The following is a 16,698-nucleotide window of genomic DNA, read 5'->3' as shown; positions in this document are numbered from 1 at the left end:
TAGTTAGGGCACGCTGTGTCTCCCCAGGAGCCGCAGGCCACGCGGACGGGTGAGCGGCAGGGCCCAGAGAAGCCGAGGTTCCGACACAGGCCACACCGGAGCATCCAGCAGGACTGCAGTGAGAACCGAGTGGAGGGCGCCCACTGTGTCGGGGGTCAGCATTCCATGCTGAGCTCAGTTCTTTCCCTTGTAAAGAAGAAGGTGGATGTAATAGTCCCCTTCTAAGATTCAAATTCTGTGTTTTTGTGTTTGGGACAAGTTGAGTCACGGCTGCGGGCTCTTACTTCCCTGACGTTGGATAGAACCTCAGATCCTCTCACAGACCATGAGACTTACAAATATACTTTGAGACCTATTAGTAAAAGCATTCTTTTTTTTTTTCAAGGTACCCATTAAAAGGGGGTAAAAAAAAAATCCCAAACACAGAAACCAGTACTTACAAGATGCGTTAGGCACAGGATTGCTTTTAAACAGCTCTCTCACCTCATTTTACATGTGATGTTCTGTCAGAATATTCTTCCCCGGGCTCTCCACTGACACTACAGTTCAACTTACAAAGCTTCACTCATATGCCTCTTCAGGAAGATATCTGTTACTTGACATGGGGTACGTCTGCTTTGAAGCAGAGTGTAATATCCCACAATGAGGAATCCAAAACATTGTGGCTGACAGCACCCTCGGATGTCGAGAAGGTCCAACCAATGTATGTACTGTCCCCTTTCTTACCCAGAACACACTGCCTCACAGACTCATGGGGACACATGCTTTCTGGGTCCTTCACTCAGACACGTGAGGTTCATCCCTTCAAATTCTGTACCAGCCTGGACCATTTCCTTTGTTTCAACTGCTCCTGTTTTTTCAAAATGGTGCAGATCTGGGGAACCTGGTCTGCCACGAGGCAAAGACAATCTACTTATTCCAGGTGCAAACTCTTTTATTTTCCTGGGTAACTAATTAGCCAAAGAATGTTGCGCAGAAAAGAAAAGGGAGGGAAAAAAAGATGGTTCCAATCACATGTACCATCTTCCCACGTACTTCTCTGGTGTCATTTCCAACAAACCCTGAGAAGACATCACTGCTTAAGGAAAAGAATCATAATTGTCTAAATCTGTGAAGAGTTTTCTCCCTGAAAACAGTCTCTCATGCCAAGAAGATGAAGAGGCTTCTTTTAATGAATATTCTCTGTTTTGACGTGGATTTAATGAAGGAGTTAACAGAGAAAAATGAAAGAAGGTAAAGAATGAGAAAAGAGTTTGGGCAAACAGACGAGGAGGAAATAAGAAGAAGAAACGCAGGGAGAATTTAAGAATGCTTCTAGAAAGTTCTCCACCTCCTTGTGTTCATGAACTGAGCAACAGTCCTAACGTGGGTGGGGTGGGGAGCAGAAGTTGGAGCATCAGCAAGGAAAGGGGAAAAGAGAGAGTAACAGGGAGAGCATGGGGGAGAGGGAAGGAGAGCCTTCTAGAAGGATGCCTTTGTGGAGACACTGTCCAGGCAGCTGCGCCCTCGGGGCGCCCACACAGACGCACGGGTGCAGGCCTGTGGACACCAGTTCCACTGGGGCAGCTGCTGCTCGGGCCTGAGGGCCCAGACCCCAGCCCCTGACAGCAAACACTGGCCCTAACCTTGTGTGGTGTGTTCTCTCCCGAGACCACCCCTGACCTTGAACTCCACACAGGGCTCTGAGCTTTGGAAGAACATTCTGGTATCTACTCCAGCACCCCGAGACCCAGCTGGCCCACAGAAACACCTGCGGGTTTCCTCTGATGCCAGGGGAACACGGCAGACTTCTACTGAAAAGAAGTTTGGCTGTCAAAGGGCTGGCAGGTTACCAACCTGAATACTCTGTGCAAGAAATGAGAGCCCTGGCACCACACAGGAGAAATGCCAGGACTGGGCTAGTTCAGAAAGTCAACAACGCTTGACCTGAATATTAAACAGCTATGAGTCACTGTTCTGGGTAAAGCATCCTAGCTGGATTCCTTGGGACAAAACCACACGTAAGTACTGCCTTCCCTCAAGGGGAGATTCAGTTGTGATCCGTGCACAAAAACCATCATACACAGAGGCCCAGGGACCAGATGAATGGGCTCCAGATGGATGCTGAGGAAAGAAGAGGCAGTTGGAACCTGGGAAGTAGCTGGAGATTTTTCAGAGGAGGAGACTCCTTCCTTGAAGAATGCACAGGACGTGAGTAAGCAGAACAGAAGGAAAGCGTTCCAGGTGGGAGAGAGAAAGTCAGCAAATATGTCCCTTATTCTTTGGTGGTGTGCAGCTGAACGCTTTGGTAAAACTGGAGTTCCCAACCCTGTGCCTTGACAAATACCAGTAGATTCTCCATCATTAATTCCTGGAACAAAAGCCATCTGCACAAAGGTGTTTGTTTGTTTGTTTGTTTTGTTTTGTTTTGTTTGCTGATCTACAAACCAGAAGCCAAAGGTCCCTCTCCCATGAAACTAGTAAGAAAGTTGAGTGGAAACCAGCCCAGAGAAAGTCTGAATCCTTGGAGGAATGGTTGTCTCTGCTGCAGAGAAAACAATACAGGACTAGTGACAGTGACAGGGAGAATGCTGGAAGCGGCCTTGGAAAGGAGACAGCCCCCCTCAAAGGACGGGGTACGCCAGCCATTCCCTCCTGGCAGGGCAGGGTGAGAGAGGAGGCGGGGGGCTCCCTGTAGCCAGAGATCCCCTCCCAACCGTCCAATTCCTTTAACCCAGGCCGGACTGAAGGGCCGAGAGAAGGTATGAACTGGGTCATTTCCAGTCCGCTTGGTTCCCCGCGAATACATTAATGACTTTACAGGCACGTCCGCCTAGGAAGGCAACAGTTCAGCAACCGCGCTGTGGGAAATGCTCCTTGTGGATTCTTTGTAAACGGAATACAAGTCCAGAGAACTATTAAACAGTATGTGTTAAATTGTGTCCCTCCCCACACCTCGTTCTTTTTAGATGGCTGGCACAATCAACAAGCCCAATACTGGGTTTAAAGAGAAAAACAGAAAACTTCCAAACCTTCGGGATCATCTACCAAGGATGCTCTGAGTGCTGAGAAACATGGGTCCACGCACGCACGCATGCGCACACGCTCCTCACTGGTGACAAAGTCAAGACTTCTGGGCTGAGTGTGGCTGTGCAGGGACAGGCCTCGTGTCACACTTCACCTGGACAAATCCCCAAATGTGGTCATCAGCTTGTCAAGAAACCCTTTTCTTCTACCTCCAAAACATCTCCCAAACCTGACCCCCATCCCCCATCCTCCATCCAAACTACCACAATAGCTTCACAGCCCATGTCTGGCTCCCTTCCATCCCTTCCCCACAGAGCTTCCAGAAGGATCCCTTCACAAGCAAACCTAATTTTGTCATGTCCCTACTTAGCCCCTGGATGTCCCATTGCTTCTATGTCAGAGATCCCGGGAAGCTTTCTCAGCTCCAGGGACGGGTGCCGGCACCCATCCCTGTCCGGTCTCCACTCCTCCTTCAGCCCCCATCCTTCCATCTGCACTGCAGGTCCCCCTCCCTGACCACCTCCAGGTCCTCAGCACGGTCTCAGCCACCCAGCTCCCTCTCCGGGGCCCTAACACAGACCTTCTCTCTGCCTGCCAGACCTTCACGGCACTTTGGCTTCACAGTCCTTAGCATGTTGGAAATGTTTCTTTGCATGTTGATTGTTTGATGGATGCCTATTGCCTGTAGGGTGGTTGTGACGATCAAATCATAGAACGAGTGTGGAAATCCTGGAAGAACTGTAAGCAGGATCCGGGGAAACCACAGCTTTCCCACTGCTACTTTTAAAGAGCTCCCTGCCTTCAAAACAAAACGTAAATGAAACAGTAATGCTATCAGTTTCCCCAAGCACCAGACGTCAATGACTTCTAAAGCAGCCTCCTTCCCATGCCGGGCTGAGACACTAGCCAGCGCAACGTGGTGGATGATCAGCCTTGGAATCTCCTGGCATCAAATAAACTCCGCTTCCCTCAGGCCAGTGGAGCCAGTTACACCAGCCTGAGTCCTGACAATCTCCCTGGTGCTGGAACACTCCCCCCTGGGCCCAGCACACCTGGTTCCAAAGGTGCCAGTGGCCAGAGGAGAGTAAATATTAACTGGGGGAAGGAATAATTAGTCACCTGTGGACAGCTCTGCACCGTTTGCAAGGTACTGACCTGAAAAGGAGCAGAAAGGGAAGAAGATGGGGGTAACTTGCCCACTGGGCCAGCCATCTTGCCCCTGCCTCGCCAGGATCGCTTCCTGCCCCCCCGAACCCTGCTCTCCACCAGGGACCCTGACCTCTCTGGGCTTTATGCCTTTGGCTTCAGCCAATGAGGGGCACCAGCAGGAGGTCACAGACACAGAGTGAGCGAGGTCAGGAGCACTGCTCCCAGATTCCTAGCTGCCGGGCCACCCCAGGCTGGCTGTGTCCCTTAACCGAAGGCCACAGCTCCATCACGCACCCCCAGCACAACTTCCTCACGCTCCCCAGCCTGCTCCCATCCGCAACAAGCCCCATGCATTCGGGAAACTGATCCCTCCCATTTCAGGTCCGGGGTGATGACAGTTCTCTGGGGCTACGGCTACCCGGGGACACTCCAGCTACCCTTGTTTCCCTGCACCCAGCTCAGTTCTGGAGGCAAGGGGACATCACTGCAAGAAACGTACACACAAGCAAGCGCGGGGAGTATGAGGAGGAAGGAACATGTTCCAGAGCACCTGCGTTTCTGTGATGCAAGGTGGCCACAGGGCCGGAAGTCAGAAAAGGTTTCCCTAAGAAACTGATGCTTGGACCGACATCAGAACTAGGCCAGTCTGGGTGGGTCATGGGTAGGAGGTTAGAGAAGGGCACAGGGGAATTCCAGGCAGAGGGAACCACCTGTTACACTTTCTTCCCCTCACACCTGTTGACTCTCACACAAAAGGTCTCACCCTTCATTTCACACTTGGTTATTCAAGCTTTTGCGGGAACACACTTTGCCATTTTAAATGACTACACAGATGACAGTCATAATAAAAATCCTCAAGTACATATAAGAGCTTCTCAGCAGCCTAGACTTTGTCCACAGCACCCAGCACAACGGCAAATAAATGCACAGATGAGATCCCATAAACATATTACAGTGGACTGAATGTGCGTGCCCTCCCAAAATCAACGCTGAACCCCCGACCTCCAATGTGATGGAGTCAGGAGGCGGGGCCGTGGGGAGGTGATTAGGTCATGGGGCTGCAGCCCTCATAAGTGGGATTAGTGCCCTTATAAAGGGGCCCCCGAGAGCAATCCTGCCCCCTTCTGTTATGTGAGGACACGGCGAGAAGATGCAGTCTGCAGCCTAGGAGAGGGCTCCCCCAGAACTCGACCTTGCCGGCACTCTGAGCTCAGACTTCCAGCCTTCAGGCTTACAAGAAATAAATTTCTGTTTTTAAGCCACCCAGTCTAGCCCAAACTGAGACACATTTGCAACTGACTGACTGATGGATGGATGGATGGACGGGGGATCCGGCAGAGACACTGCCTGTCAGTGGAGGCAGCCAGATGAGCTGATTTCCAGCTAAGGTGGAGGCTGACCTTGGCAAATTACACTTATCTCTGATAATGTTTGCTCAGGTCTCGGGCCCTAGGAGAGGAGATAAGCGGGAGTTATTTTGGTCTCTGGAATGCCTGAGAGAAGAGCGGGGACACCAGTGGTGACTCCATTCCCAGGGTCACGTGTTAAATTCAGCCTCAGGTGTGGGCTTCCTCGCCACGTGGCCCCCATAAACATGTCGCTCATCAGAGGAGAGCTGGATGCTGGTTCCCCGTGACCCACAGGCACCGCTGTAAAAGCCCGACTGCCGGGGAAGGATGTCTTTCCTCCCAAAGGAAAGAGGTGTTTTAGATTCAGTCATTTTTTTCTTTCTTTTCACCTCCTGGTGTAAGTCTGACTCATGGCTATCTTCCTATACCTCAAAGGTGATAAAGAATCCAAGACGGAGCCAGAAAAGTCAACCTTCACTTTACTGAAAGGCATTTTATTGTACCAGACAGAAAAAGTGGACTGCAGGACAGGGACTGCGATTCCAACTCATTACTGTAATTAACCTCAATGTGGCTGCAGAGACACTGTCCCTCTCTGGGGCTCAGCTTTCTCATCTGTAAAATGAAGGGCTTGTATTAAATGATCTATGAGATCCTTGGCTGGTACCACTTTGAGCACCAATCTTTTTTTTTTTTTTAATTTCGGCAGATACATCTTGAAAGTCAGTATGCTCTCATCCTTGTGTTATCTTGGGGGATTAACATACCATCCATGCCCCTTGAGGGTCCTTATCTTATAGTTAATGGGACCCCTAGGAGGGTCCTTGAATCTCTTGATACTGAGCACAGTATTTTGTGCCTATGTGTATCTTTCCTGGAAAAAGGGGGCCATAGCTGTCAGGTCCGCATGTGAGTCCTGTAGGCTTTTAGCAGAAAAGCACAGGTGTGAATGCACAGGTGACATCAGATGAGATGTCAATATCTCAGAAGCGTTCACCGGAGACCAGCCCCAGGAGGAGACACATCCATCCAGCCTCCTAGTGCTGGGGTTCAGAGGAAGAAGAAACCCCGGGACCTCATAGTTAGGAAGATTTCAAAACATGATAGCTCCTGATTTGAGAAGGGATGAAGGGAGGTGGGATGCAAAAGGGAAGGAAGTTTGGGAACCTCATTCAAAAATACACCTGTCGGTAAAATATGGTGTGTTCTATGAAAAAAAAAAAAAATCCAGGCTGCTGTACTATTTAGCTCTCTCTCCAGTGCATCTGAGGATCACACTCTTTCTTTTCCCTGCCTGTCTTCCATTAGCACCAGCCTCAGAGTTCTGGGTTCAAAAGAAGAACAAGGCTTGGTTTTGTGGCTGGGGGTTGGCCCCCTATGAGCAGCTCTTTTTGCCAGAATACCAGAAGATCCCAAGTCTGGATCATTACTCAGCCTGGATGGGGAGGCATCACACCACGGCTGCGGACAGAGTTGTTGTCTGTGGCTTTTCCTGAGGGTAACAGAGAACAAGCCATGGCAGCTCCAAGATTACTGCAAAAGGGATCTCATGACTGATTTTAAGGTAAATCTGAAACATATCATGACTGAGCGGAAGTTACACCATAGAGAGTTACACACGCATGTGAGAAAACATAAACACAGCCATGTATAAACTGAGGCTTAGGACTTAGAACTCTTACAATAAATGCTATTATCCAAAAGTTTAAACATATGTGAGACAACTCAGAGCAAAAATGCTGACATGTGGCATCGAAACCAGTATGTCAACACTTATAAGTAAGAAACCATCCATAAAAACAAAGGCAACCACATTTCCCTCTTTACATTTAGGCCACAAGTGGGAGCACGGCTGAGCATCCCCGGACCCGCCTGGAGCTCGCGGGGTAAGGAGCGGGTCCCCAGCTAACGAGCACGTCACCGGGGGTCAAGTTCAGGTAAAGATGCTGAGCAAGTGCGTTCTTGAGGCCCCATTTATTACCCCTTCAGGGGGAAGGAAGTAGAGAAGAAAAGGAAGGGGAGGAGAAAGAGGGAGAGATGGAAGAAATGACCGTTTTGCCAGCCCGCGCTTTATAAAAGTGGTGTGTGTGTGCGTTGGGGTGTGTGTGGGGGCAGAGCAGGTGTACGGGTGTGGCCAAAGCCTGAAATCACGTCACTTGAAGGAAGGCTGAAGGAGTGAGAGCTGCCGAGACAAGACTGACAGGACAACATGTGAGCAAGGCTGCCGGACAGCGCTCTGCCGTCTGCAGGACTGCAGGCTGACTGCGGGCAGGGATGCTGTCACATCGCCTGGGCCTTGAATTCTTCACCCGCAATATGAGAGGAGTTCGGGAGATCCCTGGTTCTCAACTCCTACTGCAATTAGAATCCCATGAAGAGCTTTTAACAAACACAGATCCTGCGACCCCACCCCAGATAAGACACTCTTCAGGTAAGAAACAGGCACTGGTGGGTTTTTGCGGGGGTGGGGCTGGGAGGGGGGAGATAATTAGGTTTATTTTTAAATGAGGTACTGGGGATTGAACCCAGGACCTCAAGCATGCTAAGCATGTGCTCTACCACATAAGCTGTACCCTCCCCACCAGGCACTGTGTTTTAACAGCTCCCCGGGTCACCCTAAAGCGTGTTCAGTCCCACTGGTCTAGATTATGTCCAGGTCCCCCTCCAGGGTGACATTTGTGAGCCCTTCTGGTTCACAGTCTTCACTGAACTCAATTCCATATAACCGTCTCCCCACTTCCTCCGAGGCCCTGGGAGGAACCACAGTCCTGAGGGAAACTCCATACATGAGATGGTGAGGTTCCCTTTACAGAAGACGCAGTCAGTGAATTCCCTGAAGCCGGCTGGGCAGGAAGGGCCGTGGCAGGATGGCTCACCGCAGAGCAGCTCCGGCCCCGCTTCCGGACCTGCTTACCCTGATTCCAAAGCGACGTTTAACAGCCCGGTTATGTCGCCTCCCACCCACAGCAGATTAGAAGCACAAACTGTGGGGCTGGTTTGGTGAAACAATTTGCTTATGTTTGTTAACGTGGCAAAAAAGAAGAACCAGCATCCTGACAGTGAGACAGAAAACGGAAACACTGTCAACACAGCCCAGGAACCAATGGAAAACATACTCTGGGCCCATTTGTCTCGGAGCAGACGGTTTCCCTGGTCTGCAAACACCCTGATGGTCTCTCTGTGTTGGTAAGAATTAGGGGAGAAGAGTTTATGTTCCTAGAACACTGCTTACCGAGGCAAGGACATCTGTACGTGTGTGTGTGTGTATCTGGTGATTTTCTAAGCAATGATTTCAATCTCAAAATGTTGGGGGTCAGCATAAATGCTGTTGTATGAGTCTCAGGCTTTTAAAAACTAGACTTTCTCTCTTAGCCTTTTCCACCTCAAAATCAGGTTTTCATCAGATAATGTCACTCTTGGATGCAACCAATAAACAACTTTGGAAACCCCAGAATCGGCAGGATGGGCAGACTGAGACTCAGGGGACAGCGATGTCCCCTGCCACACCTGGCCAGTAACCCTCTCTAAATTTATTCCACCACCCCCTAGTCTAGTTCTAACACAATCTTTAATGAAGAAAAGGAAGTCAGGTCAGGCAGTGGGGAAGCGGACTCGGTTTGAAGGTTGGAAGCGTTCGAAGCAGGACAGCATGGAAAGCAGACCTCAGGGGCCACTGACACAGAGCGAACCCGAGAGGAACCGAGATTAATGCTCTTTGAGCAATTATCACAATTAACGGTGGCACTTTAATAAGCCACGGTATCCCAAGAAGAGAGAAAGAAATGAGTGTGAAGACAGCAGTGGAACTGTTAGAAAACACACCCATAAACTTCCGTGGCAAGCGGGGAAGTTATTCACAATACCACCTCCTAATGAGACACCACGAGTTTATTTTTGAATGTACTGAATTATTTTTATTATGACTTATATAGTTTCTTTTATATCTGTTTATATATGATGGGATAGATATACACACACATAACTTCTAACCGTTTTTAAGCGTACAATTCCATGAAATTAATTACATCCACAATGTTGTGCGAACATCACCCCTATTTACAAAACACTTTCATCTTCCCAAACAGAAACTCTGTATCCATAAGTCCATAACTCCCCATTCTACCCTCCTCCCAGGCCCTGCTTACCTCTAACCTACTTTATGTCTCCATGAATTCGTCTATTCAACATATTTCATAGGAGTGGAATCATACACTTCTTCGTAAAAGGACACCACTATTTTGCACTCGAGACCCACCACACTTGAATACAAGCAGCCCTCTACTGACTTGCTTTTCTTATGCAGGGGAATCATGTGTTTCTTGAAACCAGAAAGTAGGAAGAGAAGGCCAGACCCCTCACTGGACCTGGGCCCTGCCTGTGACATGGTTAGATCTCACGTCCATCAATCGCCCAGGGAAGAATTATGTCACATAAATCCTGGGTCTTAAGGAACTGTTCGTCTCCAACAGTACAGCCCTAAAAAAGCTGAATCAGGACCCTAAGTCATTGCTCTCCTCGGTATCACCTACTTAAGAACAATGCGTGAGGTGGCATGTGAAGGTAGAGGACCAGCAAATCTTCCTCTTTCTCGCTTTGGTGACTCTGGGAAACACTGTGGCTTGCCGGAGGGAGCACTGGAGAAGCACCACAGCCAAAGGCTTAGGAGCTTTTTCACCACCTGTGACCTCCAGCATGTCATTTCCCCCATCTGAACGTCAACGCTGCTCTCTGTAAAACGAGAGACGTTGGAGAAAACCCCTAGGGCTCCTTCTATTAGCCCCGTGAGCCTGAGGCTCCTGATCTCACCGCCTCCAGTAACCTCCCCGATCATGTGTGGATTCAGATCTTCCTGGAAGTCCCCAGTGTTCTTCCTAACAGGTGCCCTGGCTCGAGTGTTGAGGGGGCCAAGGTTCTTGTCCCGGTCCTGTCTCCTGTCTCCTGGTTACTAAGGACTAGAAGCAAGCCCTTGATTAACCTCTAGGACAAACAGATGAAATTATTTCTTAAAACATCTCAAATTCAGCCCTAAAACGCACTCCAGACCCTGTTGAAGAACACCCGTTTAAAAATGCTGTAACCACTAGGGAGAGTGCATTTTACAAAAGGCAGGACAATGACTGAAATCCTAGATCCTTCAAAGAGCTAAAAAGAGTTACAGCCATATCCCGAGAGGCGTGAGCCTCGCCCCCTCCCCTCGGGCTCCCCCCCCCCCGGCTCCCCGCCCCCTCCCCTCGGGCTCCCCGCCCCCTCCGGCTCCCCGCCCCCTCTGCTCGCTCGCTGGGAGGCTGCGCTGCTAGCTTGAGATTCACCTGCCAATTACCTTCACCAAAGCCTGCTCAGGCGTGCTGGTTACAGAGCCAGTAAAGTGGCCAGTAAGTCACAGTAACTCACCCTTTGCTACCTGCCTAAGAATTAAAGAATAATTTCTTTTTTTATGATGAACATGTTCTGCACTGCAGGTATACTGCGAGCTAAAAATAACATTTTCTCCACAATCCTGTGGTCCACAAGAAGCTGAACCCAGAGAGAGAGGCAGGGACAGAAAGAGACAGGGAGACAGAGAGAGAAATGCCATGAGCTCTAAATATCCTCTTAGCTGGATAATTAGACGGGCTCTGAAGGGCCGGTCGAAAGCCTAGGTTCCAGCCAGGGCTCCATCACTGACTTAGCCGGCCACGTGGCCTTGGCTTGACCTTGAACCCTATCTAGGCTGTTATATAGGACTATAGGATTTGAAACTAGTAGGAACCCTTAAAATATCCAAGCTACTGCTTTTTTATGCATAAGAACTACCTGCAGAGCTTGGCAGAACGCATCGCTGGTCCCAATTATCAGGACCTGATTGGGCAGGTGTAGGGTGGGGTCCAGGATTCTGCATTGCTGGTCTGGAGACAGGCTTTGAGAGGCACTGATCTGACTCCATGATTGCCAACAGTAGCTGGAAATTTGAATCACCTGAGGCGCACTGAGAAAACGCGGGTGCCCCGTGTGCACCGGACCTTGTAAATCAGAAACTGTGGCCACACAGTCGAGACCTCTAGATTCTTCCCAAACTCCCTGTGTTGATCCCAGTGCGGAACTAAGTTTCAGAGCATTGAGCAAGTGCAGTCGCCTCATTTTATAGATGATGAAGCCGAAGTTTGGAGACTCCATCATGCCTAGTTCAACACATAAAACTGCAAAAAGGGCGAAGCTTGGACACCAGGTTAATTTTAAAGTCCCATCTCTAATTCAGTGGGTGCAATATGCTAAAGCTGCATTTCTCCTTTATCTCCTATCCCATCACACCCAAACAAGGAAAGTCAGGTAAATACCACAAGGCTAAAGGAGACAGTTTCTTCATCTGGCCACCCCAAGTCATCAGAAAGAATTAAAGAGGACCACGCATTGCTGGCAGGCTCTGAGCATTCTTAAAGCTCGCCTCTGTGTTGTTTCTAAATATAACAGGCAGTCAGACGCTGAAAAACTCTTGGCTGATTTGGCTTCCCTGGGATAAACTTTTTTCTCCTTAGATTATGCTACACCAGGAATAGAGCCCTAAGGGGAGAAATTCCTCTTCCAAGTCAGAGCTAGATAACACTGTGTGTGGTATTCAGGTTGTTCTCCTTTGGGAGGATAAAAAAAAGCGGGGGTGGAGGCAAGCTTTAAACACCTGCCAACCTCAAAAAGGATGTGCACACTCTGTGCGGGTGAGCTCGGAGGGGAGGTAGGGCGAGAGCAGGCAGTGGTCAGGCAAAGGACAAGGCATCCTGGAGCCAGGCTGGCAGGGGGATGCAGCGTGGGTAACGGGCTCAGGGCAGTGGGCAATGGAAGGGCCACGTGCCAGCAGGCCGGGCATGCCCTGTGCCAGATTGCTGGGAGGAGTCAGCGCCCCTGCTCTGTGCTGCCTGGGCCCCGGGAGGTGGGCTCAGGTACAACGCCGACCTCACCGCTCAGCCCAGCGGTGCACACTTTTCCCTTGCCCCCAGGCCCTCCCTCCCAGTTCCCTCCAGGATGGGGAAATCCGATGTGACCTAAAGTTTGTCTGGAACACGGGCAGACATTGATATCTTCTCTTTCTGCACAAACAGAAAGCCCTTCCTCCTTATTTTAGAGCGAGCCCCTCCATTTTCCAACACAACGCCGAGCTACTGGAGTTGGATGGGATGGTGGGGCTCACCCAGTCCTGTCCTCTCCGCTTACAGAGAAAAGCCACCACTTGTGAGGCACCTGCTCTGCACCAGGCATTTTAGACACTTTAAACCGAATGCTCAGCCAAGCCCCGAATGAGTGACACATCCCCAGACTATAGAAGATGGATCACAGACAAGAGACAGAAGAAATGTTTTATCCCAAACGGCATGACTAAGAGTCAGAGCGAAACAGAGCAGGGCCCTGTAAGGTCCTCCCTGGTCCAGATCCTTTGTGTGTCCCCCATTTCTTATTTGTAGGAAATAGGTTTCATTCGGCCTCCTGGACCTTCCCTGAGTTCCAAAGGGCAGATTCGAGCAGTTGCTAATCAGGGAAGGGAGGGGATGCAGAAACAAGGGAGGAACTGTCAGGAAACAGTGGCTCAGCCTCGGGGCAGAGTCCAGGTTGCTCCTCAAGGAATAGACATACAATACCTTTGAGCTCTTCGGCAGGGACTAAGGCCCCCCACCCAGCTGGAGGACGGCAACTTCAGGCTGGGCACAAGATTCCTGGAGCACCGCCCTGTCACCCATCAGCACCGACCCATCAGAAGACAGTCACACACACTGCAGCCCCTACCCCACATTTTGCCTAGAAAAGCTTTTCCCCAAAACCATTAGGGAGTTTGGGAATTTTGGGCACGAGCTGCTCATTCTCCTTGCTCGGCCCTGCAACAAACGTTTCTCTGCTCCAAACTCCGATGTTTCGCTTTGTTTGGCCTCACGGTGCGACAGGCACACATTCTTTTGCTCAGCAACATTGTGCTAGGATTCAAATGCAGGTTTCTGGCTCCAAACCGATGCCCTGTTCACAGTCTTGAGAGGAGAAAGCAATGGTGAGTGGTTTCCTGCCTCCCCAAGCCAGCAGGGTTGGGGTAACTGACAGGCCTGCTCAGCTGGCATCTCCTTGTACTTCTCGGGATGTGAGCCCAAACTTTATTTCGAAGTTCTAAATATCCAGGGAGCAGTTTGTTAGCTCTCTGTGATCCCTAGAGGGAAGAAAATCAACCTTTTGATTTCAACTGTAGACTGGGGGAAGTCTGATGGCTATGAAAATGAAGCAGGAAATTGCATGGGCAACCCAGGGGCAATTCTCCCTCTCCAGGGGGATTTCTCCAAAGCGCTGAAAGTTCAGGGAGAGACTGCAGTTTGCGGGAGGTGTGGAGACCGTGGGGCTGGCGGGGGGACCACAGAACAGAGCCCTCATTGGCATGCTTTACTTACGCGGGGGTGGTCAGGTGTGTGTGTGGTTGGTGTGGGATGAGAGGCATTGTGGTAAGAGGAAATCCCGCAGGAAGACCTTCTCCCATCTAGAACCCAGTTTCTCAACTGCCGCACTTCTGACATTTGGGACTGGATCGTTCTTTGTTGAGAGGGGCTGACCTGTGCATTGCTGGATGCTTAGAAGCTTCTCTGGCCTCTATCCTCTGGATGCCAGTGGCCCTTCCACCCAGTCAAAACCATCTCCAGACATCGCCAAATTTCCTCCCAGTGGGAGGAGCAAAACTGCCCCTGACTGAGAACCAGTGTTCTAGAATGTCTTACCCTGCCACCACACATAATGAGAAAAAGTTCGCTCAAAGGTGTGTGTCTGAGACCCTCTTTGACGGAGCTGAAGATTTGTAATCTGCATATTTTCATCAAAACACATGTATTTTCTATTGCGAAACCTGTGAAAGAGCCAAGTCACGTGCTAGGCACCTCGGGACGTCCCCGAGCTCCCCAGTGGTCAGACGTCTCGTGGCTGGCCTACTGTCTCCTTCCCAGCTCCAGAAGAGCTCCCATCCCACTCTTCTCCATCAGCCCTTCCGGGCCCGCCTCCGCGGGGCAACCTGTTCCCTAATGGCTCCCTAGCCCACAGGCAACCCAGCGGTCCTTCAACTCCTGTGAGGTCCTGCGGGCAGATCCCTTACTAGCCCTCTGTGCCCTCAGGGTCTGCAACAGCGCCTGGCACATATTAGGTATTCAACCAATACTTCTGAATAAAGGCAATACTGAACAGATGAATATGTACGAAGGAACAAATGCTCGTACAGTTTGTCTAGGTTACACGTGTCTTCAGAGCGGTCCCTCTTAAGGGAGGTACGTTTCATCTTACCAAACATGAACTCTGAGGCAAGGAGTTCTGGCCAAGTGATCCTGGAACCCCCAGGACAGCAGCTTTCAACGTGGGCTGCACACCTCTCAAAAACCCCAGTGCCCAGGCAGCACCTGCAGACCAACTAAACAGGCTCTTGGTGGGGGGGGGGGGGTCAGACCCAGGCATCCTAGGTCTTAAAAGCCCCCCAGGTGATTCTGGTGCGAAGCCAACACTGAAAGCCTACACCCTGCAGCTCTGTGAAAGAAGGGTGGGATCTACTTCAAAAAGCACAGGGAATACAGCACAGCAAACTACATTCAATATCTTGTCGTAACTTACGGTGAAAAAGAATATGAAAACGAATATATGTATGTTCCTACGTGACTGAAGCATTGTGCTGTGCACCAAAAATTGACACACTTCAATTTAAAAAAAAAGCACAGGAGAGTCTTACATGGACTGGAACAAGGCTGCCAGGCTAACTGAACCAGCATGATTCTCAGCTTCCTTGTGGGTTTATAGTGTTTTAGTGGGACTGCAAGGGCTATCATGGGTCAGAAGTTCTAGCTGACTCTGAATAATCAAAACAAGAACATTAATGAATGACTATCGAATAAATACCTCCAGCTCAGGAAACAAAACCTTTGTAAACATGAGTCCATGTGGGACCAACAAGCTGGATGCAGTGAAGACCTGCCTTTTATCTTTCAAACTACCCGACAGAGGCAAAAAATGGAATATACTTGCCGATAAATGAATTGATTCAGTTGCGGGTTTTTTTGTTTTTGCTTTAATATTGTTGCTGTCCTGTTCTTTAAGGGGAGCCAAAGCACCCGAATTCCCCTTCCTAGAGCAAAACAATCACAAGAGAAATTGACGGCGGCGCATGTGGCTGTTTCTTCCACGTAAAACACAGGCTGTTCCTTCTGTGGAGATCACAGAACAGTAATCTGGGCAGCAGCTACCAGGATTCAAAGGAAAAAGAAGAAAAATCTCATTTTGGGTGGAGATTTGGTTTAAAGAATAGATCTGGGTGAATTACATCATTCCTGGGTTTGTCCGGTGACTTGGATCACACAGTTTGTGGCACAATGACTTCTGACTCCCCTGGGGCCAGCAGAGCGGCCCGGTCAGGCCTTATCAGGAGGAATCAGTGTGGAAAAGTACTTTCTGAAATAAAACTAACATCAGCCAGGCGTGTCAGAGTTAGTTCTGCTAAATTTCAGGAATGTGGGCGGCGTTAGTTTACGACGCAGACAGGTCGGGACTGACTCAGCTTGCTGAGAGCGCGGTGTCCATCCCACTTCCTTCTCCTCTGTTAATAGATAAGAACAGAGATCCACGAGAAAATAAAATCTCTTTGGGGTTTTTTTTCAGAAGATAAGCTGAGAAAAACAGGAGCAGAAGAGCAGTGGGATGATGACCGCCATCTACGCAGGATTGCCAGCACTGACGGTGTGAGATGAAACGGACACAGCCCGAAAATGAACTCTGCTGAGGGACACCCCCAACCGCTGCCTGGAAGAAAACACAGACCCTGTCCTCCTTCTCCTACATTCTCAATAAACTGAGTGAAGTCAGACTCAAGAGAGCGTATTTGTCCTTGCTGAAACACACAGGAAGAAAAGATTATTCAGATGTATAGATTTTATGCAGCTTTAAAGTTTAGAACCTTAGAAACATTGAGCTGGAAGCACATGACAACCATTTTACCCTTCACTTTACAGAGGGAAAAAGTGGAGGAACGGGGAAGCTAAATGATTTCTCTAAGGTCACAGAGTATTTTTAGTAAAGCAGGGACAAACCCCGTGTTTATTTCTCCTTTTCTCCTCTTATCCATGGGCACGAAACAAAATTTACTACCCGCTACATTAGATCCAAGGGACAGAAGACTCCTAGTCAGCAGTTTGTTTTAAAACGTGGGGAAAAGTAAGTTCCTGTGAGT

General features: G+C 49.6%; 1 protein-coding gene and 1 long non-coding RNA gene across 4 annotated transcripts in view; both read right to left on the bottom strand.

Annotated features, from left to right (window-relative positions):
* SETBP1 (SET binding protein 1) overlaps nucleotides 1–16,698 on the bottom strand; it is a 363,259-nt gene that overhangs the window by 244,365 nt on the left and 102,196 nt on the right. The window lies entirely within an intron of this gene.
* The window catches only part of LOC116660626, a 28,062-nt gene continuing 18,138 nt past the window's right edge, over nucleotides 6,775–16,698 (bottom strand). Inside the window, exon 4 of the long non-coding RNA XR_004316204.1 lies at nucleotides 6,775–6,787. This is a non-coding gene — a long non-coding RNA (uncharacterized LOC116660626). The remainder of the gene's footprint in view (nucleotides 6,788–16,698) is intronic.

This window comes from Camelus ferus, chromosome 30 (genome assembly GCF_009834535.1).
Source record: "Camelus ferus isolate YT-003-E chromosome 30, BCGSAC_Cfer_1.0, whole genome shotgun sequence".
Taxonomy (NCBI): Eukaryota; Metazoa; Chordata; class Mammalia; order Artiodactyla; family Camelidae; genus Camelus; species Camelus ferus.
Note: the sequence above shows the minus strand (reverse complement) of the source record. Positions and strands in the feature narration are given on the sequence as shown.